The sequence below is a fragment of the Mustela nivalis genome (genome assembly GCF_964662115.1).
Source record: "Mustela nivalis genome assembly, chromosome: 18".
NCBI classification, from domain to species: Eukaryota; Metazoa; Chordata; class Mammalia; order Carnivora; family Mustelidae; genus Mustela; species Mustela nivalis.
The window spans coordinates 31,528,426-31,551,079 of NC_139037.1; the positions used below are offsets into that span (position 1 = coordinate 31,528,426).

Here is a 22,654-nt window from a genome sequence, read left to right on the forward strand (position 1 = left end):
ACCATGGCTCTCTGGACACATACCGCCCCAATCACGAGTTCTCGATGGACCCCTCATGGGCCCCGTTACTCCCATCTGTGCAAGGCCAGCACAGGGGCCTGGGAAACATCTGGGGATGTAGTAAGTACAGCCAGTAAATGTGGGTCATTGCCTTCCATTGGGTGTTATTCAAAATCTTTTAGTGGATTTAATTCATAATATAGTATAATATAATGTAGTACAATAATGATATAATATGAAATACAATAATAGGATATAATATAATATATAACAATAATAAAATAAAATAACAATATAATACCATATTAATATTTTTGAGCATATACTGAAATGAAATGCCTCAAATATTCACATTCCAAGAACTCTGGAACCTTGAAAAAGATAAAAAAGCAAGTGCCTCAGACATGTCATCCTGCAACCAGGCTGTGAGACTAAGGGATCTGGCTCGAAACTAGGCTTCTCTCTCTCTCTCTCTCACTGTTTCTAAATCACTGAAGGAAGAGAAAGATCATCAAAGATTCAGGCCCTCAAGTTTTGAAGTCTAATAATCACCAAGAGTATAAGTAGCATTTTTGATCATAACACTTTGTTTATCATGATACTCATTTTGTCCCAAAATGTGAGCCAAGGAACGTTGGGTGCAGATGATCCACAAAGGTGACGTTCATTAATATTGGTCAATTATTCCTTTCTTGTTTTCTTTAAGAACTCAGTCCATCTGCCCTTACACTCAGCCTGACACTGAGAACAGGCCCCCCACTGCCCAAGGTAACCTGCCTTCGCTACTCATGTGAGCCTGACCATATTTAGGTCTTTGTGAGCCTGACCACGTTCCAAGACCGTCCTGCTCAGGCCAAGTTGTCTGACTTCTGTGAAGACCCATCCACTCCAGGGAACACACCAGCAGACATTTTATGCCCCAAGATTCCTTTGACTCTGTCCTCTCAAAATCTTTCCTTGCTGTTTCCACCAATCCTGAATTGAGACACCCTCCTGAAGCATGTTTTCTCAGCTGATTCTGGCCTGGTGTCATATGCCCTGAGACACCACCAGAACTCTGCCAGAGTCCTAATCTCCTTTGCTGCATTAACAATGAACTTGGGTTGTTCTGGGCAACAGGTTGTGTGGGTCAGGTTTTAGGAGCCCCTGTGTGGCCTCTTTCTATCTTTCTGATCACCTGCATTGGAGGAATCTCTAACAGGTACTAGCTTGTCTCTGTCTCCTCTCAGATTTTTCCCAATCTCCTTTTTAAAATAGACCATGGGCCTTGGGATGCAGAGTTTTTCAACTGGCAATGATAGCTAGCGAAAAATGTAAACAGGGTGGTTTTTTTAGTTGTGTTAGTTTTCGATTCTTTTAAAAAGTTGGGTCAAAATTGTACAGCAACACTACTTAATCCATAACTGAAGAGTATCAGGCTTGTAATAAACAGCAAGGCCCTTGGTCCACCCCGACCCCTAGCCCCCAAATTCAAATTCCCTGAAACAAACACTATTGATTCTTACGGAAATTTCTTTTGGGTTTTTTTCTCTCTGTAATTTTAAATGACATGTGTATGCTACTGTCTCCTGATTTTTCTCACACATCGGGTAGATATTATTAATTTCCACATATAAACAATGAGCTATTTCTTAGACCACTTCTTACTTAGACTGATTCTCTCCTCCTTCAAACTTCCTGCCATGGGTTTGTAGTATTTTTTTTTTTTTCTTTAATTGAATCCAGATCTAGTGTTTTCATGATGAATGGGTAAATATTATTCACAAGCTTAGTTGGGTAGTGTCTTAGGATGTCATTCTCTCCTGGCCTTTGCCTCCTTTGGCTTGGTGCTCTTTGAATGTCTGGGTGACTCTTCCCACACCCTCCAGTAGCTCTGTACAAAGGCCCTCAATCCAATTTTACACCCGGCCACACCTGTCAGTTAATCTGTCAGTTCCATTTATTCCTGGAGACATCCCTCCTGGAGCCATCCATCCTCCTGCCCCATCTGATCCTGTGGCTTCCCAGGCCTACAGCACAGCTGTCACCAGGGCTTCCTTTGCTGTTATCCTAAGCATAAGCTCCTGTGCCCTGGGTATCATGTCTTCATCTTTCTTGATTTACCCCCTTGTTTTGGTGGAGCACATCCCTGATACTTTCCTGAGAAAGGGTGCATATTTTGGACACCATTAAGTACCTTTGAAAAAAATGTCTATTATTTCCCTTCCCTTTTGGATTGATAGTTTGGCTGTGTATAAAATTTAAGGGTTGGAGTAATTTTCCTTCTGAATTGTAAAGGTACTACTATTCCTGGGCTTCTAGAGTTGCTGAGAAAGACTACCGCCTCACTCATTCTTACTTCTTTATATACCTGGTTATGTTGTTATTTTCTTTTTAAATTTTCTCTCTGGAAGATTTTAGGCCCTTCTATTTCTGCTGCTCTGAAATTTAATGATGATATCCTTTGGTGAGACTATTTGTCCATTCCTTCTGAGGGGTTCACAGTGGAGCCATTCAACCAGAAAAACAAAGTCTTGGGGCACCTGGGTGGCTCAGTTGATTGAGCAGTCCCTCAATGGGCTCCTTGGTCAGCATGGAGTCTTCTCGAGTTTGTCTCCCTGAGCTTCTGCCCCCACTTGTGCTCTCTCTCTCTAAAAAGTAAATTTAAAAATCTTTCAAAAAAGAAAGAAGGAAGGAAGGAAGGAAGGAAGGAAGGAAGGAAGGAAACCAAAGTCTTTAGTTTCTGCGAGATTTTCTTGTATTATTTCTTTGATAATTTCCTCCCTTCTGTATCCTCTGGGATTTTTGTTGGTTTGTTTGTTTTTGCTTTTCTTTGGCTTTTCTGTTTGTTTGTTTGTTCATTTGTTTTTGTTTTTGTTTTTTTTTCCTTTGGAATGTCTATTATCTAAATGGCAAACCTGAAATGATTCACTTTTTTTCTTATCCTTTATTTGTTCTCCTCTAACTGGTTTTTGTTTTTTCTTTTTTTTTCTTTCTTTCTTTTTTCTTTTTTTTTTTTTTTTTTTAACTTTCCCTGAATGTTCCTTCTTATACTTCTATTTCTATGTTGTGGATGTAATACCTCTTCTTATCTGATTATAACAGAAGCTGCAGAGCCCACAAGGTCCCTCTCAGGCCTTACCATTTTAGCACAAGCAGGCCAGGTGCCTAAGAAAAGTGTGTCCTCCAGGTAGTAAAACACCAAGGATTTGTGTATGTTGTTAACTGCCTTTTTAACTTTTAGAATATGTGTCATAAAGGTCCTTTAATGATGGAAGGACTGATTTTGTTACCAACCTTGCCAAATAATAAACTGTCCATCTTCCCCTGGGGTGGAATTGGGGTCTCCCGGCAGGAAGTTGGTGGGAGAGGGAATCTAGGGCTCTGATAGATTCTATTTCAGGCTTTCCATTCATTTTACTGACTGTAGCCCTACCTGAATTCCCACCTTTCCAGGAGATTTTTAGAGGCACTCCTGGTCAGAACAGCTTACCTCTTTGCTTTCTTCCTCACTGACCCAATTAATCTATTTTCTCATTAGTCTCCAAAATTTGGTTGACAGCTGTCGTTTGCTAGCTACCTTCTGGTTTTTTGTTTTTTGGTCCTGTGGATTTATACCTTTTTGTTTTTGATCCCTTAAGTGTCATTTTATTAGGGTTTTAGCAATGAGCAGAGTAAGACATTTGTGTTTAATCCGCCGTGAACTCCCATTGTGCTAATTTTTATAGTCATAGTCTATTTATGGTATGCAGCATTGGTTTTCCAGTTTGGGCAGTGATAAAAACTTTTCCTTAAAAATAAATATTCTTTTCTTTTCCTATAAAAGCGAGTTCAATATAAAGAAAAATAAATAAAATGTGGGGCATGGCCAAAATGGTGATTGTAATATGAAAATGGTAGAAATTTGACATTTACTGAATCTTGTTCTCTTGTTGCAACAGATAAGACAGCATTATTTGTGAGCCTTTCTTCCTGGCTACCCTGGGAGGGAAGGCTGACATTGATACTGAGCTGCTCACTGATTTCATAATCAGAGATGACACCACTGCAAAAGTCAAGGTTGAGGTAGGTATGGGAATGTGTGTTCCATGGAATCTTCCCTGAGACAAACTTCAGAATGGGCCTGTGGGGACAGATGCTGGCTCAAGTGAAAAAAGGTAGTTTCTGACCACTCACTGTGGCTCACTACCTGATCATTTGTCTCAAGGGTCAACATGGTTCCTGTCCCACTGGGATCCATTCACTGGGAAAAGGAAGGTTGTGCCCCGGACACATTCAAGGAACACAGAGTAGATTCTAGAAGTTGGTGATGGAAGATGATCCCTGTGTTTTCTCACAGAACCTCCAATGTCCAAGATCCCGTTCATACTTCATTTTTCCCTCAGTCTCAGCACACTGGACCGTATCCACTGCCTTACCCAGCAGAGAGCCCCAGCTGCATGTGATGGGGCTGGTTTTCTCCTTTAATTATTGCCCTTCCCTACTTCGGGGCATGGGAAAGAGGAGTCTCAGACCCACTCTGTGTGGAGTAGATGTCTGCAAGTGGAGAGCTGGCTGGGGCTGCACGGGCTGTTTGTGCATGTGGTGTTGCGATTAAGGAGCATTGATTGGTCTTGGCTTCTAGTGAAAGGAAATCATTCCTGCAGCCTCTGAGGTTCTGGCTGCTGATTGCCTGGGGGTTATTTGTTTATTTAAGTGAAGAAAGTAATGGGCAGTGGCCATGTCTGAAAATTGCCTGGGTTTGTTCCCTTTTTGCTTACCTGTCCCTCCCAGGTACCATTACTCTCAAGCACCTATTGCGAGGGTAATTTTGCCAATCTATCTCTGTTGGGTTAAGTCAATCAGCTCGCAGCCTGGGTAATGGGAGTGGCAACAGAAGGGGGTTTATTTGATCTGTAGGCACAAGCTGAGGAGCCAGAAAGAAAGCCCAGTCCTCCCTGGGACCTGGGTTCTCCCCCGAGGCTATGCAATTGTCAAAGCTGGGAAGGTTCCAAGCTGAAGCCAGCTTAGAGCCTTAGTGCAGAAAGAGGAAGCTATAATGGTTGGGGGGTTTGTGGCATCTGTATTCCAAGGTAACAACTTCAACCTTACTGGCTCTTTATTTTGAGTTTAAGAAAAAGATTTGTTAGATGAAAGTTACTATAAATAAATCTTAAAACCACTGGCCTCCCCAGTTGGCTCATTGTTCAGACAGGGCAACCAAGACACTGTCATACCTTCAGTCTGGTTTTGGGGTTTGAAGATACAAGCCGGAGGCAATTGTATTTTCCAAAAATAGTCATAGTAATGTTTCAAAATTCCAAAGCATTTTCCAAATCTTTCTGATCTCTGTAAAGATGTGAGGTCTATTTCTCCTCCCCCTGAACCTGGGTGGGTCTTTGCCCCAATGAACAGAGATGCTGGAGACACTGCCACATAACTCCTGAGGCCAGGTCAGCAAGGTGGAATGGCTTCCTCCTGCTTTGCTTGCTCATTTCCTCCAACTCCTCAGACCCATGCCTTTAAAGCCCTGTGCAGCCATGTGAGAAGTTTGGCTACCGATAGCCACCAAGATGGCAAGACCTCACAGACAGAACACCTCAAGGGATAGTCGAGTGGCCCAGTTGGTCAAGCCCATGGACCAGACATGTGAGTGAAGAAGGCCTCCAGATGATTCCAGCTAGAGCCATAGTCTAACTGTAATGGTTGTCCAACCCCACTCCCAAGTAAGAACTGACCAGTGGAGCCCAGTCACCCCCCAGAACTGGGAGAGGCAATCATAGATCACCACCACAGCTTTAAGGACAAATCGGTGGCAGATCACCCACAATAATCAATAACCAGAAGACAGAAGGTACACCATTGTGAAATAGGATGATCTTCACCCCTTGATGGAAAGATCTAGTACTTTCTCTGTTCCCCATGTTCTCCTCTCACATCTCTCTTTCCTATAGAGACCTGTTGAGTCTGCAGCCTTGGATTTACTGAACAAATTCCTTCCATGCCTTCACTTACTCCAAAGGAGAAGGTTTTAGCTGGATTTTACATTGGACTTTTCTTTAAATGTCAGCACATTTCAATGGGGCATGCTAATGCTGGCTGGAGACTAGCTTATTTTTCAGGCTGTACACTTTCTTAAAAAGATTTATTTAATATGTTCAATAGGAACTTACCAATTCCTTGCTGTCTGCCTGTCACTGTGAAGCTCACCTGGGAATAGCAAGGCAGGTGGAGTTCAAGTCCCACCTTCAAGGAACTTTTAATCTCACAGGGGAGATGGAGATCACAATGACTAACTTCAGGAGTTATGGGATGCTGAATTGATATGCAAGCAAGGTGATGTGCAGAGTTGGAACAAAAGAAAAGAATGTGGGTGGGGGGTTTGCCTGGGTGGTTCAGTCACTTAAACATCTGAATCTTGATTTCAACTCAGGTTGGGATTGTGAGATCGAGCCTCATATTGGGATCCACACAGGGTTTGGAGTCTGCTTAAGATTCTCTCTCTCCCTCTGCCCTCCACCCCAGTTCACACTCTATTTCTTAAAAAAAAAAAAAAAATCAGGGTAGGGATTGAACTGGTGGAGCCCATGGGAAGAGGGTATGCCTGACAGAGAGAAAACCAGAGTAAGACTCAGACGTGGAATTCAGTTTTGGGGGACTAGGGGAAAAATATGGAAAGGACTTTAAAGTGACAGGTGAGATTACTAGGGAAGAGAAAAGGACCTACAATAATAGGAAGGAATTTATTTTCTACACCCAAATTAAGCATTTTAGTTCCCTAAGAGTCACGAAAGACAGTCAGCAGGGGGTGGTTAGCCTGGGAAAACAGTGACTAGGTAAAGGGATGATGGCTGACACACCTACAGAGAGGTGTTCAACCTTCTAATAATCAGCAAAATCAAAAGTAAAGCATGTAGGTAACATTCTGTACCCATCATGATTGGTTAAAACAAATTAAGTAAACATTTTTCCAAAGAAGACATCCAGATGGCCAATGGACACATGAAAAGATGCTCAACATCACTCATCAGCAGGGAAATGCAAAGAAAAACCACAGTGAGATGTCTCCTCTTACTGGTCAGAATGGCTCAAATCAACAACACAAGAAACAGTAAGTGTTGATGAAGATACAGAGAAAGAGGAGCCTGCGTGCACTGTTGGTGGGAATGCCAGCTGGTGCAGCCATTCTGGAAAACAGCATAGAGGTTCCTCAAAAAATTGGAAATCAAATTACTACCCCATCAAGTAATTTCACTGCTGGGTATTAACCCAAAGCAAACAAAAACACTAACGCAAGAAGATACGGGCACGCCTACGTTTATAGCCGCGTTATTTACAAGAGCCCAAATATGGAAACAACCCAAGTGTTCATCCATAGATGAATGGACAAAGAGGTGGTATATATGTAGCATAAAAAAGAAGGAGAGCTTGCCATTTGCAACAGCATGGATGGACTTTGTGGGTATAACGCTAAGTGGAATAAGTCAGTCAGAGAAAGACTAATACCATAAGATTTCACTGGAATTTAAGAAACAGAACAGATGAACATACAAAGAAGAAAAGAGACAAATAAAAAAGGTAGACAAGTACAGAGAACCAACTAGACATAGGTGGGGGGTGGATAGAATAGGTAAAGGGGATTTTAAGAGCAGACTCACCTCAGTGAGCACGGAAGAATGTATAGAAAGGGTGAATGATTATATAGCACACTTGAAACCCAAAGAACAATGTATGTTAATTATCCTCCAATCAAGCAGAAGAAAGAATGATACCAAACATCGATGATGAGGTGGGCACACAGGGCCCCTCAGGAAATGCCGGGGGCATATAAACCAACATGGCCATTCTGGAGAAGACTCTGTTAGCTCTTCTGAAATGGAGTACAGATAGACTTCAAGATCGTGTCGTCCCCACCCTGGCCTCTCACAGCCCCCCTCAGAGAAAGTGTCCTTCTCGGGTAGGTGCGAAAGGATGTTCTTTGCAGTGCAGTTCTGTGGCTGGGAGGTAGAGGTGACCTGGTTGTCCATCCCTAGGACAGTCCCATGGATAAAACATGGCTGCCTGCAGAATACAAGACCGTGTTCAGAAGCAGGATAGGTCCTTCTTAAAGTCATGGAGTTTGGTGGGAGAAGTAGAACTACATGGGACCATACCATTTATATGAATATAGAACATCGACACACAAAACAGCACAACGCATTTTACTAAGACACAGGCATGAATGATTGTGTATCTAACAGGTGAGCAGGGACGCCTAAGGGGAAGTGAGGGGCCAGTAAGGGGATCAGAGATTTAAACAACCAAATGGAAAGGCTGATGATACAGTGAGCCGCTTGCTTAGAAGTAAACGATCTCAATTCTTTGTCCCCGAAGTTAGAAAGAACAACAGGAAGAAAGCCATGAAAACCACCCCCTTGCAGAAGTAGGGGGTCAATGGATGTGTTTTGAATGCAGGAAGGCTGCCCCGCAGAGGGGGGGTCATCTGGGCCACTGTTGTTTCGGAGACCGGCAGGATAACCGCTGTCTGAAAGCTCGTCTTCCTCCAAGAAAGGCGAAGCCACCTGCCATGTGCTCTTTTGTGGGTTTCTGGGCCCTGGCAATTCGTCTGGGTAAGAGTTCTGTCCAGCCTGGTGAAAAGGGCTTGGTGCCTCTAGAGGGAAGCAAGCATTATCTGAAAAATTCACTCCGTTCAACTCTCTTCCCCTGACAGGGGCGGATAAATGAAGCATTCCTGTAATTGTATGTAAATTGTGCTTCTAAAGTGCTTGAAAAGTTTGGTGTCTGGAACTGGCTGAATGTCACCCTCTGCAAGTTTCTTCACCCTCTTAATTTGCCTAGTAAATCCCTTTTTTTCAGAGTGTGAATTACAGTAAAAGAGGTTTATCTCTTTGGCATTCTGTCAACCAGCCCTGGGGTGCCGGACCAGCGAAATGATAATGGATGCCCGCTGGTGGTGACCCCCTCCTCCTCACTGCCAGCTTCTGAGTCATCTGAGAAGGTTGAAATGAATTTCTGCAGACTTGCAGCATTAAGCACATGGAATTGCCAAGCCTTTGAATGTTGGCCACTTGCGCAGTAGTGTACTTAGAAACCCTGTTGGGTCAAGGATTTGGTTGACCAGAAGGCCCATGCCTATTGCCGTGGAATCCTGATGGTCTCAGGGTTTTGGGAGCTGGAAATTGTGACGTTCTGGGTCATGGAGCTTTCTTTCCCAAGGGAGATATTCTTGTAACTGATGCCACAGAATGAGAATCAAGTCAGAACGTTCTTGCTTACTGTCACTGCTCAGTCACCTTAGGGTGGCTTCGAGAAGGCTACCGATTCTTGTCCCTCTCCCATTTGAAAAGCGGAGTCCATTTTCCTGGCCCTACAAGGAGGCCTGCCTTGGTGTGCTTCAATGCTAGACTGAGACAGAAGGGATGAGGTGCAGGCCAGGCCCCAGGCACAGAAGAGAAGCTTTCTGACATGGTTGAGCCTCAACCACTGCCTGACTGACTCTTTGTGAGGGATCCCAAGCCAGAATAACAACAACAACATAGTAATAAGTTGTCACTGTTTGAAGTCCCTCTATTTGGTGTGATTTATTAGGAAACACCAGGTAAAGGAAACAATCTTTGTTTATTTTTTTGACTGAGAAATTATGGAAATATTAATTAATGCGTTGACAACTCCATTACCTAATTTTTTGTTCGTTTTTTTTTTCTACTTAACTACTTATATTTTAACTTTCAGTGCGTTAAAATATACATGACTAAAATCAATCATTTTCACCGTTTTCGAGACCTACGGTTCAGTGGTGTTCAAGACATTCACAGTGCTGTGCAGCCCAGCCTTCACCACCGTCCATCTCCAGAACTTTTTCCTTGTCCCAACTTGAAACTCTGTCCCCATTAAATAACTCTCCATTAATAAATCCCCATTCCATCTCCCTCCAACACCTGCTAACAGAGATTCTGCTTTCTCTCTATGGATTTGACTACTCTACGTACCTCCTATAAGTGGAATCATCCTTGTGATTCAACTTTTATGTTTTATAAAACCTCTCACCCCCTGGGATGGTTAATTTCATGGGTCAACTTGACTGGCCCAGGTGTTTGGTCGAACATTATTCTCGGTGTTTCTGTGAAGATGATTTTGGATGAGGCTGACATTTAATTTGGTAAACTGAGTAAAGCAGACACCCCTGCATAATGTGGGTGGGCCTCATCCCATCAGTGGAAGGTATGAATAGAACAAAATGCTGACTTTCCTCCCAGGAAGAGAGCATTCTTCTGCCTGATGACCTTCAACCTGGACTAGCAGACCTTCCTGCCTGATGGTTTTTGAACTGGGACATCAGCTCTTCCAGGTCCTTCAGCAGCTCTTAGACTCAAACTGAAAAACTGTTTTGTAGAATTTGGACTCACCAAGCCTCCATAATTGTGTGAACCAGTTCCTTGTAATTGATCTCTGCGTATATGTCCAATAAGTTCTGTTTCTTTGGAGAACAATGACTAATACACACAACATGTCCTGAATTGAGATTTTTGCTCCAACACAGACTGTGTGGAAACCAAGCGGTGTAATGTCTCTGGTTAAGACTTGCTACTGTAATTCACTTATGCCGTAACCAGACAGAGACATCTCCCAGGGGCTTCCTTGGTGGGAAAAGAAGCAGCTGCATTTTCAGGGGGTGCCCAGGGAAACTCTATGGATATTGTCCTGTGTCCAGCTGAAACTTGGACCTCCCAGTGAGCCTTACAAATCTTCCTTATTCAGTCCCGTTTTCAGTTCAATAGGAACAGACATAGAGCAAGGTTAGGGGACCCAAAATCAGGTATGGACACATAGATTCAGATTTAGAATTATTACATTTGTCTGATTGTGGTCAACAGACTTGTGCCCAGTCTTGCTACACTTTGTAGTTAATTAAAGAAGTCATGAGTTGGACACAGAGTCCAAGAGGGCATTCTTAACCTTCAAGGAACTAGAAAAAGGTGCATGCTGAAATACATGGAAATATTTTATCTTCATATCTGCCTATAGGTAGAGTGTTTTCTCCCTCCCTGCCTGCATTCACTCTTGGTGAAGTCCTCCTTGGGAATATGAGAAATGCAGTCAACAACCCACCACAGACACGAGCAGGCAACCAACCACCAAACCACCCAACAAACACAGGAGGCTCCATACCATTTTAGCTGTGATGTCTCTTATGGTCTTCTCAAAGGATTTCAGGTGTGTGTATTTATCTCTGCATTGTCCTGTTCAGACCAGAAAGGCAGAGTCTAGTTAGTCTAAGTGTTATGAACAGAAGGTATTTAATATAGGGGTATGGTGACATGGTCGATAGAAGAGGTAAGAAGCCCAAAGGGGTAGTGGGCCAATCTGAGATTAGAGATAGCAGGAACCCACTGCCCACTCCCAGGAGTAAGGGACAGTTGTCAAAGAGAGGGTACAGATTGCTGGAATCCAAGGCAGAAGCTGTCCGGTAGGCTCTGAAGGCATCCAGGGCATCTCCATTGGCTGAACTCAGTTGGAAACCAATGCCTATGGAAATCTGGGGTGCATCGTGCAGGGATGAGTCCTCCCACAATCCAGAGCAGAGCCAGAGCAGAGGATGGGTGAGGGATGCCCTGAGGGCGAACAGCCACCTATGATGTGATTGAACCCCAAACAGGTATCCTAGTCACTGCGTGACCAAATCCAGACCCGGAACCACAAAAAAACCTTTGTAAAAATCAGCATCTCATTGGAAATTCAGAAAAGAATTGGACTTAGGGGTAACCTTGGCTTTACCATTTCCTGGCCACGTAACATGGTGTGACTTGTTTCATCTCTCGGAATCCTAGCTGTGAACCAGGATAATTACAGTACATTTCTCAAAAAATGTCATGAGATATTGTGGGAAAAAAAGAAAAGCCTTGAAGTATGGCTTTTCACATTTACTCAAGATCAGCAGGCAGGAATAAGGGGCCCTCCCCCGCCCTCCTCCCACCCCCCAGGGATTGAGCTGGGGGACTTCCCCACCTCAGTTCTCAACATATCCATCTCATCGGTCCTCCTTTATATAAATGCAAGTGTTTGTACATGATACCTAGCACGTAATACTTAATCCGTCATACAGGTATTTATTCATAAATAAAAGTAATTTTAGACATAAAGACAATACATAAATATGATATCTTCCACCTCCCGCCCCACTTAGCAGCTTCCAGAAAATGTGGTGGAATTCCTAAGAAAAGAAGGCCTGGTACTCCTGAGTAAACAAACTTCAAAAGGCTATTACATTTGAAAAGACATTCAAATATACATTTTGGGAAAATAAAGGAAGTCGCACTAAATGGGGTCAGATATGCATTTGAAAAGAAATTCAAATGTCCCTTTAGAAAAAAAAAGGAGTCACCGGCCCATTTGCAAGAATAAAGAGAAGCAAGGGTTCTGAGGATTGCTCTGAGAGGTAAAACTGTAAGCATGGTTTTTATTTTTTAAACGTTCCCACTTTCTAACGTGTGACACGGAGCTCGGTTCATTGTGAGGGGGCTGATTTTAATAACACAGGGTCAAATAAGATCATGCAAAAAGCACACTTAGCACAGGGTCTGGAAGGCAAAAAAGTGCTTTAAAAGGCGAGAGCAGCATCATTACCCTGTGTGTGTGCACACACATTCCCGCACGTGTGATTTTAAGGAGTGTAAATTGGTGGCTTTTTGTCCTCTGTCCTTTTCTCCTGTTGCCTCTGAAGTGCTAGGAGAACTGGGGCAGCAGGGGAAAGAGGGAGGAAATGGATGGATGAAAAAATTTTGGCAGCCCAGGATCATGACATATTTTTATGCAACGATCAGTAGGAGGTGTGAGCAAGTGAGTTTGGTTTTTAAACTTTAAGAGGTAAAATGCCAACATTTGCTAATACTGATCACACAGGAGAGCTAGTCTAGTCTATGCACACACAGTCACCACTCATTTGCATGCCGGGCTCTTGACAGGATGGGTGAGAAGAGGTGGCCCCATCTCCCAGGGACTGTCACCTCTGCCTGGTTCACCTAAGGTCATACGTCATTCATGGACAATCATTCAGGTCTTTGGTCTTTGTGGACATTGTCTTCCATGAACATCTCAGGCACCCGATTGGGAACCTTAAGGGTCAATGTTACAAAAATATCTTTGGAGCTTGTCTCTGGTGACTTTTCCTCACTGCATTCTTGTTTCCAAGATAAACCTCCGCTCTGAGTGCTCTAGACTCCTTTCCTTGGTAGAGGTCTGGCAAAATTCTCTAGGGTGCTACTCTACTCTCTTTGCTGAGGGAGGATGAAGTGGGAAGAGACCAGAAGTAGTTAAGCCCCTTTGTGATCCACAGATAAATCCTTCCTTGTGAAGTTTCTGCCCTTGGGGTGGCCCAGTCACCCAAACTCCAATCAAGCCAACCAAGGTCTAAAGGTTCAAGTCAACCAAGCTGGAGCTCTTGGTTGTGCATGACAACTGGAATATTCGGGGTTGATGCTCACAGATGTCTTTGATGCCCATCAATTCTTGACAGGTGCAGCTGGGGGAACCCCATGGAAACAGCTGCCTGGTATTTTCCCTTATTTACATATTTGTTTTTTCAATCAACGCCATCTTTTCTCTGACAGTATTGCTCTTCTGTGCCTGTTACCCAGCTTGCCTGGAGAGTTCGAGAAGCTCAGCGGTCAAGGTCAGAAGATGAAACACCTTGTCCAGAGAAGAAAGGGATAGTTGAAGTTCTAAGATTTTAGCCAAAGATAGATAATCCCAGGTTCTGTAGTGGAGGAATCTAAGAATTAGAAGATTTGGCTTTGAGTCTCCAACCGTTCATCTGCCTGGGTGGCTGGTGCCATCTCGAACAGGTCACGTGTCTCCCAGACCTGTTTCCTCATCTGTCACATGTGAATAATCACAACACCCCTCCCACCATTTATGCCTGAGTCCAGCAAGGATTTGGCGAGAATTTCAACGTGGTTTGTAAACTTGAAAGGATGGCCACGTAAAAGGGATTATTGTCTTGTAATTAGTATTATTAGGCATTGTTCCTGCCCAGGCTGTTTTCACTGTCATGGGGAAGGTAGAACAACGTGTGCAACAGTTAGCACACAAGATGGTATCTAATCCACAGCAGGATCATTTGGGGCTCACTGTCGGCAGGAGTAAGATGGAGAAGAATATTTGAGGAATGCCTCAGGACAGTGGCAGTCCTTGAGGTGGGCAGGGAAGTGCAAACTGGCTGCGATAAAAAGTTTGAAATGGTGGGAAAGTCTTTCTGCTGAATGACTTTCTCCAAGGGTAACGGTCAAGGGGATCCCGAGGCCACTTCCATGATGCTCAGTCTTCCAGACTAATGCACCTCTACCTGACCTTGCGTGTCCCAGAGGAGTCTGAAGGAGTTCCCTCTGACTCACACCATGGTTTCCTGGGGGCAGCCAAGCCTGGCAAAGTTATTACGTGGCCATCAACACCTGGATTCAGGTGCGCGTTTGGTGTATTTCCAGATATGTGACTTTCAGGACGTCACTCATTCCCTGCTCTGAAGTCCACTTAATGCTGCTGTCCATGTGTTTTGACTTTGGAAGGTTTCAGTGATACAGTAACAGAGGTAATGGACATAAATGAACTTCAACACCCAGAAAGGGTTCATCGTTCTGCGAAAGATTTATTTTCCTTAAAGCGAGTGTAATTCTCTCCGAAGTTGAGATGGTGACTAACATTGTTCAATTCTCCAGTCACCTGGCCCTGAGCTCTGCATCCAGCAAACAGGTGGGGAAGCTATAGACACCAAAGGAAGTTAAGAAGGGTTGGATGTAGGGATGCCATCTTGTGTTCCATGGTGAGGAGAGAAGCAAGCTTTATGGACCTCTTTTTAGGGCTCAGTCTCAATCAAGTTCTGATATTTCCCTGCTCATCCTTTGGGTTCACCTAGCCCCTGAAAATGACGTAAATCAGACAACAGACATATTTTGTCATCTTGGATATAGAAGGTGTCATTCTGGAGAGCCATAAATGAAGAATCCCACCCAATGCCATGATCCACACTGAAAATAAGACATCATTTTTCTTCCCTATCTTTTGCCTGGCAATTCCTAGAGTCTCAACTTCAAGAACTCCTGAGTCATTTATTCATTGTTTTTTCTTGTATGCAACAACTGTTAGTGAGTCCTTGCTCTATGCCAGGCTTGGGGCTAGGTGTGCTAGATTTCGTGATAATTAAAGTTGACCATGTCCTTGACTTCCTATAATGTAGACTCTAGGGAGGGATGGAGACATCACTTAAATAAGTAAATATTTAATATTTCAGGTGACTAAAGGGTTTTGAAAGAAATAAACTGGGGATATCTCAGATTTGAAGGTTACTTTTGAAAGTATAGTTAAGAAGATTTTTCCATAAGGTGGAGGCCTTTGAGCTGAGAACTAAAGTGTAAGGAGGAAAAATTAGTTTGAAGAGTTTGCAGAGAGAGGCATTGAGCAAAGCAGGCACAAAGGCACTGAGGCATCAGAGAGAATTTAGAATGTTTAAAGAGTTCAGAGAAACCAGTGTGGGGAAAGAGGGAAAAGAAAGTAAAGATAGGAAGGTGGGAGAGGGAGAGAGGCCCAGATCATCATGGAACCCTCGAGGTCTTGTCAAAGGTACAGACTGTGTTCCGTATCTAATGGGAAATGAGTCAAGGGTATGAAGTTCAAGTTGGGAGTTTCTGCCTCACAGATAGCAGTCATGGGCACTTAGGCTAATGGCCTAGTTCCTAGTCTCTCCCTCACCCCACCCACTAGAACATGAGTTTCTTGAAGGCATGAAGTTTGTGACCCTTTCATTGTTGAATCTCTAGGAACCTATCCAGTGCCTGACCTTCGCTAGATACTCAAGAAATATCTATTGAATTCAATCAAAGTGGAAAAGATAACTAAAATGTTGGGGGAGCTGGTGGCAAACACCAAAGGAATCAGGCGCTTAGGGTTGAAGGGTTTCAGGACAGAAGCCCATCACACCCGGTCAGGGTAGCCAGGGGAGGCTGCCTGGGAGAGGGGGCCTTGAGTCAGAGACTTGAAAGATGAGTAGGTTGCAAGTAGGCGTAGGGGAGGAGAATCTAGGCAGATGATGCCACGTGTCCAAAGATTGCCAGGCCCTTAAAGAATTAAAACTGGTGAGTGCTCATTTCACCAAGCTTCCAAAGCTAAGTGGATTGGAAATAGACACAGCAGAGGATTCTGGGAGAACGGGACAAACACAAGCTCTCTCCAGAGGGTAGATTCACCCTCTGGGTTTATGCAGTTGATTGCCTATGCCCTGGGGGGTTCAAAAAAAAAACAGTCTCCCATTCCATCATCTGGCAAATCTCATCCTCAGCCTTGACAGCAAAACCCCAGACCAGTCCCATCCCTCAAAACGTCCCAATATTTCTTGATAGACACTTTTGTTGTCTTACGTGCAATAGAATTGTAATCACCTGTATTTAAAACTAATGGATTTGAAATAACCTGCAGGCTTCCACTTTAATGAGAGTTAGATTAATGAAAAAGGACCTTTTGCCTCGGATTGCATGACAACATTTTCAAATTACATTCCTGGAACAGAGAATTCACTTATTCAGAGTAATTGGATGCTGACTTGGGTTAATACGTACAATGTCCTTAAATGAAAATGTTCTATTGTAAGTGGAACTGTATGATACCTGAGGCTTTCTCAATAGATTTGGTTGGACTCTGAGTTAATTATACTGCATGCTATTTTTTGAATGAATTCAAGCATGAATTCTACACGGTAGAGATTGGGATAATTATATTCAATTCTGCTTGGTGCCCCGCTGAAAGAATTGACCTTTTAGATAAAACGAGTCTCCCGAGCAAGAAACCTGAAGAAAGTCTACACAAAGCCGGCAGATGGAAGAGCAGAGAAAGTCTTAAGTAAGAGGGTAACTGGCGGTGGGGGTGGGGATGGGGATGGGGGGCGGGGAGGCAAGCTCAAGAAACAGTTGCATCAGCAAGATTGATTTTTTTGTCACGGGAAAGTATTTCTGTTTTGTAGCTTGTTTTGTATCCTTGGTACATAAAGGTATAATTTAAAACCATTGATTTTACTAAGCTGTTTTCTCATCAGTAACACAGCTCAGAAGTAGCAGCATGAAGAATGAGATGCAGACCAAAAGCAGCCTCTGGAAGATCTCTGGGTGTGAGCACCCCCCCACCCCCACCCCAGGAAGGACCAGAGGGATGTGAGAGCCGCCATCTTGGGCTGGACCACTGGGCTGTCCTGCCTCCCGCTGTGGCTTGGGGCCTAGGGATCATGGGTTTAGAGGTCAGATCCTGCCAGCAAGCCCCACCCCGGATTCTCACGGCTGAAAGCCTGGCCACTGCGTACTAGGTGTGTGGCTTTAGATGAGAAGCTAACCCTATCTGAACCTCAGTTTCTGCATCTGCCAAATGGGGTTAAGCTCACAGCTTTGCAAGGAGGATTCAACAGCTCTGAAACATTTAGCCCGGTGTGAGTGCCCAGTAACCATTAGCTGCTTTCACGTATATAATTCTGCTTGTTTGTGAAATCTCTCTCTCCCCCCAAACGTGGGAAAAAAGGCAAGCCATTAAGAGAGTTAAACCCATCAGGAGGATTAAAAATAATTCTCCTCTTGGGGAGAGGAGGAAACTGGAAGGAAGGGGACCTTCTGGACACTGGGTGTCAAGGATGTGTCCTTTGAAGGCTGCCACAGGACAGGGGAAAAGATCACTAAGCTTCCCTGGTCAGCCTAGCCAGAGAGCAGCCCAGTGCACCCGGCCAAAGGGAGGCTCCCTGCTCCGGCAGCTTTCCTGAAAGCAGAAGACTGTGCGTTGCCTCTTTGGCCCAGCTCCCCAGTTAATAAGCACACTCATTATTCCACGTGTAGGAACAGGCCGCATAGGACACACAGTATCTGTCTTTACGCAAGTCCTGGGCTCTGACCACCACTGGGGGCAGAAAAATGACTCTTTCAGTGTTGGCGAAACTTGCTTTCCTGACAACTGTGGCCACACTCCCCGGCCTGGCCGTGTCTACAGTCACCTCCCCGGGCGATCCTTTGACGACCCCTTCTGTCCCAGCCTAACCATCCTGCTATAAGATAATGCTTCCCTCACGCTGTCCCTCTTTGCTTCCCAGGGGCTGTTAAAACAAACCGTTTCAAACTTGGTGGCTTAGAGCAAAAGAAACTTATTCTCTTGCAGTGTGGGGGGCCAGAAGTCTGAATCACCAGACAAAATCAAAGTGTCGGCTACAATCCCTCCAGAGGCATTAAGAGAGAAACTGTCTCTTGCCTCTTCCAGATTCCAGGGGCTGCTGGCATTCCTTGACTTGCGGCCACATCACTCCGACCGACATCTGCCTCCAGGGTCCCTTTGCCTCCTTTTCTGTCTGTGTCATATCTCCCCTTGCCTCTCTCTTAAAGGTCACTTGTGATGTCATTCGGAGCCTACCGAGATAACCAAGGACAGCCTCCTCATCTCAAGATCACATCTACACAAAGGTCTCCATTGAAGACAACATGCACAGGTGACAGGGTTGGGACTCAGTGTCTAAAAAGGCCACCATTCGGCCCACTACACCAGCTCACAGTTTTACTGCTGTCTCTCTCCCTTCTGTTTATCAGGGGACATTAACCTGGTCAGGACCCCGCTTTCTTTTCCCTCTAGAGGGAAGCATTCATTGACCACTGAATTGGTGTGGGTTTCACAGACCCCCACCCTGTGGGGTGGAACCTTTTTCCTGGGGGATAATCTTCTAACCACCTTTGAGGGCTACACAGGAAGTTCCCGAGTTCTCCCTTATCGCTACCCCCACTGGCAACACCTGTCATTTGGAGTTGCAAAATCCTGAATTTCCTTTGGGGACCACTGTCCCATGGAAAGGAATGTAGCTCTGTCGATGTGGTTTGAAGGCAGTTAGCTTCCCCCAACCCCACAACCCCAAAGTACCTTGAACAATGTATACTACTTAAAACTTGCCAGTGACTTAGTACATCTTGGTAAGAATATATGGGCACTGATGGGGCGATCCATCAGGACCAGTCAGAACGCTTCACTGGCCCTGTCCATGGTGAGTGCTTCTGGGCTGGGCATGTGACCCGGGTCCTGCTGAGACTCAGACCTGGACTTCTACTAACCCAGTCTTTTTTTCTCTCTGATAGACTTGAAACTGGAAGGATATAAGCCCACAGCTGCTTGGCTCTGCTCCATGAGGAATCTGCCCTAAAATGGAGCCCATAAGAGGAAAGAAGAACCAAAATATGAAGGACAAATCTAAGATCCAATGACCAACTTTTGACTTCCTGGATCCAGCTGTGCCTGAAATTATCTCTATCCTGGAACATTTCAGTTGCTTGAACCACATCACCTTTTTTTCCCCCTTAAGTTAATGTCAGTTGGATTTCGGTCATTTACTATTGGGAGAGTTCTCATCAACACATTTGCCATGCAGCTGCCTGCTAGTAGTTGACTTCTTTAGTCTAAGCAGGAGACACTCAATATCACACAGGGCCTAGAGCCCACCTGTTCTGTGCTGGGTACTATGCCTGGACTTCATACATGAAAAGAGCAAGCCTCCATTCCTCCTATCACAGATTTTTTTTCATTAACCTGATGACTCAGGAAATAAGTGAAGTCATGCTTCTAGCTGATCTAATTTATGAGGGTTTCCCTCATAGCTTTATCAGCCCATTCACTCTGACCTTCAGATCTTTTTCTATTGTGCGTGAGATATTCAGTCCTACCTTTGATATCCTAACAGTTGGATTTTTCCTTTGTATGTCTGGGTGTTCAACACCGAAACAATCTCTCTGATTGATTGAAGTCAGTGAAGCTTCATTTATGGCCTAAAGAAGGCTGGCTTTGGCCTGGAGAAGCTCCGGACCTGTGAGGATATACTTCTTCCCTGCTAGTATTTTACGCAGAACAGAACTGCGTTGTTCCTTTTTGCCTTTTAGAATGGTCAGAATTGCTGCAGAGTGCTGGGGAACTCTCAGGGGCACTTTGTAAGAAAAGCTCAGCTTCTTCGAATCTCTTCCCAGTTCTGACCACTAAAAACACCTTCTCACTTTAGGCACCTTTGGCCCTCCCCTTTTGGGGTTTGACTCCTTATTTTCTTTATTTTCTTAAAGTTAGCTTCCATGCCCCAAGAGGGGCTTGAACTCGCAACCCTGAAATCAAAAGTGGCATTCTCCACCGACTGAGCCACCCAGCTCCCCCTGACTCCTCATTTCTTTCCTCCTCCTCTACCATCTCTTCCTCCTCCTCCTCCTCCTTTCTTCTTCGTCCTCTTCTTTTTAAAGATTTACTTATTTGGGGACCCCTGGTTGGCTCAGTCAGTTAAGCACCTGCCTTCAGCTCAGGTCATGATCCCGGGGTCCTGGGATCGAATCCCACGTCAGGCTCCCTGCTCAGTGGGGAGTCTGCTTCTCCCTCTCCTGACTGCACCTCTCCCTGCTTCTGCTCTCTCTCTCTGACAAATGAATTAATAAAATCTTTTTTAAAAATTTACCCATTTTATTTGAGAGAGAGAGAGCAAGAGAAAACACACAGCACATAAGCAGGGGGTGGGGCAGCAGGAGAGGGAGGGAGCGGGACAAGCGGACTCTGCACTGAGCGCAACCTCAGCCAGAACCATGAGTCAGGAGCTTAACCAACTGCAGCCCCCACGCACCCCCCCCCACTCCTTATCTCTTAAATGAAAGAACTGACCTTGGTCAGGTTTGGCATCTGTGTCCTATTGCTCCCAAGTCCATGCCACACATTTCTGGCCCATCGCTGTGTTCTTGCTCATTGAGCCTAAACACAGCCTCAGAATCCTTCTCAACACTGAGCTGGGTGATCTTCTTCGAAACCTTACTTAACTTTATATGATCCTGAGGCTTTCAGACATTTTCACTATGTATTGTTTAAACTTTACCCCTTTTTATCAATAGCTGGGGTTCATGCAGTTCCTGTGCCCCCACACCCCCCAGACATGGGACAGGGTTGGAGATCTTGTGTCCCTCCCCTCAGATCCAGGAACATCAGCAACGTAGCTCAGTATCGTGAGATGGTGCCCAGCAGCAGAAGGTCCTATTTCCATAGCTCTGTGCAGATTTGGAGGCAAACATACCCTAATTAATTCCATTATACAGATAATGTAATTAGTCAGATTTACGTGTAAGGACCAACACTTGTGACTCAAGTATTTCCATTGTTTTTTGTTTTCCTCTTCTTCAAAAGGTTCCAGACCCTTAAATTTGTACATTATCTGTGCCTGCTATATCTAGAGAATACAGTTGTCATTCACTTCATTTAATTAGCTTATGGATTCTAAATTATCTGCTATCATAAAATGTGATTTTATACTGCAGATTACAAAGGTTTTCAGAAATTTAATATGCCACTTTTAATTGGTGAAAAGTACCCTAAAGGATTCATAATATTTTTTTACTGCACTTGCATTTAGGCTCAAGAGAGAGAGAAAGAGAGATTGAAGATGTTTAGTTATAAATGGGATTTGGGTCAGTGAGATCGGAGATGATTTATTTGAAATAAGGCAAATCTGGAGGGATGAAGTCATAAATATAACCATCAGAGGATTGTGTCTGAGCAGTGAGATCAGTGAGTTGAAAACGGAGCATCTCCTGGTTTTCATACTCCCAGCTCGTCATTTTGATGGACTAACCATGTATTTATGGCATACAGCGCCGAGTTTGCCGCGATGACTAAAAATGATCTATTTTCTGCTCTGCTTTTCCAGCTATTAAATCCATAATCTTCTGTGTATATGGCATTACCACACCTTCTAACTGCATTCTTGGCCTTAATGATGTCTAAGCTCAGTTGTATAGCTGGGCAGCCATTGTTCCGGCCAAAGCAAATGGCTTCTTTTTGATCCTTGGACTATGGAAATGCCCCACACCCTGGTCATAATAAAGGGGCTGGCTTATTGGGAGCAACTTCAAGGATTTCCAGGCTCATCTCTCTTCATGGGTTGCAAATAAAAGTTTATAAAACATGACAATGGGCATAAAAAATCTAGAGCCTTAAAGAGAAGGTTTAGAAAGAGTCAGAGGTCAGGAAATGTGGGTGAGGCTGTGAGGTGTCCGTGCCCCTCTGGGACCCTCCCTGTTTTGAGAACCAGGTCCTGATTATCCTCTAAAATCAGCAAGGTACAGTGCCTGCTCTTTTGAGTGAAGGCATTGAAGGTCTCTGTTAGAAGCAAATGTGGAGCTAGGGTTAACTCTTAGTACTTTCATGGTAATTAATTTTATAGGCTGAGTTTGGCTATGAGAAACTGGCTCTAGTCTGAAAGGTTTTCCAGGGGGAAAAGACAACAGTACAGACTTTGGTAGTGGGCTGGGAAAAGATGGGAATTTGAGAAGCACAAGCTTGCGTGAGAGTCTGAAAGGGGGCAGTGTGCAAAATTAGTAATCGTTATTATGAATAGGTCATAATGCCTAATCCTAGTGTTACGTTTTATTGAGGACCTACTATGTGCCAGGCACCATGCTGGACTCTTGGTTCTATTGGCCCCAGAATGCAAGAGATCAGTTATAATACAGTGTAGATTTCACAGAAAAAAAGACAACCGTGGGCTGAGACACCTGGAATGACTTATCTGCAATCTCACCGTCCACAGAATTAGGTTGTGCACGAAAGTCTGTCTACTCCCTAGGCCAGCTGGGATGGCAGAGTGCCGAGGAGAAGCCTTAGAGACGTGCTGGGGGAAGCTTCCTGC

General features: G+C 44.3%; 1 long non-coding RNA gene across 3 annotated transcripts; it reads left to right on the top strand.

Annotated features, from left to right (window-relative positions):
• Positions 1-1,114: 1,114 nt before the first annotated feature.
• LOC309853263 lies at positions 1,115-19,354 on the top strand. 3 transcript variants are annotated; one of them, XR_014305606.1, is made up of 8 exons: positions 1,115-1,201; positions 3,921-4,044; positions 13,566-13,627; positions 14,439-14,542; positions 16,750-16,842; positions 17,036-17,299; positions 18,354-18,457; positions 19,092-19,354. It is a non-coding gene; the product is annotated as an uncharacterized lncRNA (long non-coding RNA). The 3 variants fall into 3 exon arrangements; XR_014305607.1 differs by lacking the exon at positions 14,439-14,542; XR_014305608.1 differs by lacking the exons at positions 13,566-13,627; positions 14,439-14,542 and having other exon boundaries at positions 16,764-16,842.
• Positions 19,355-22,654: the final 3,300 nt, after the last annotated feature.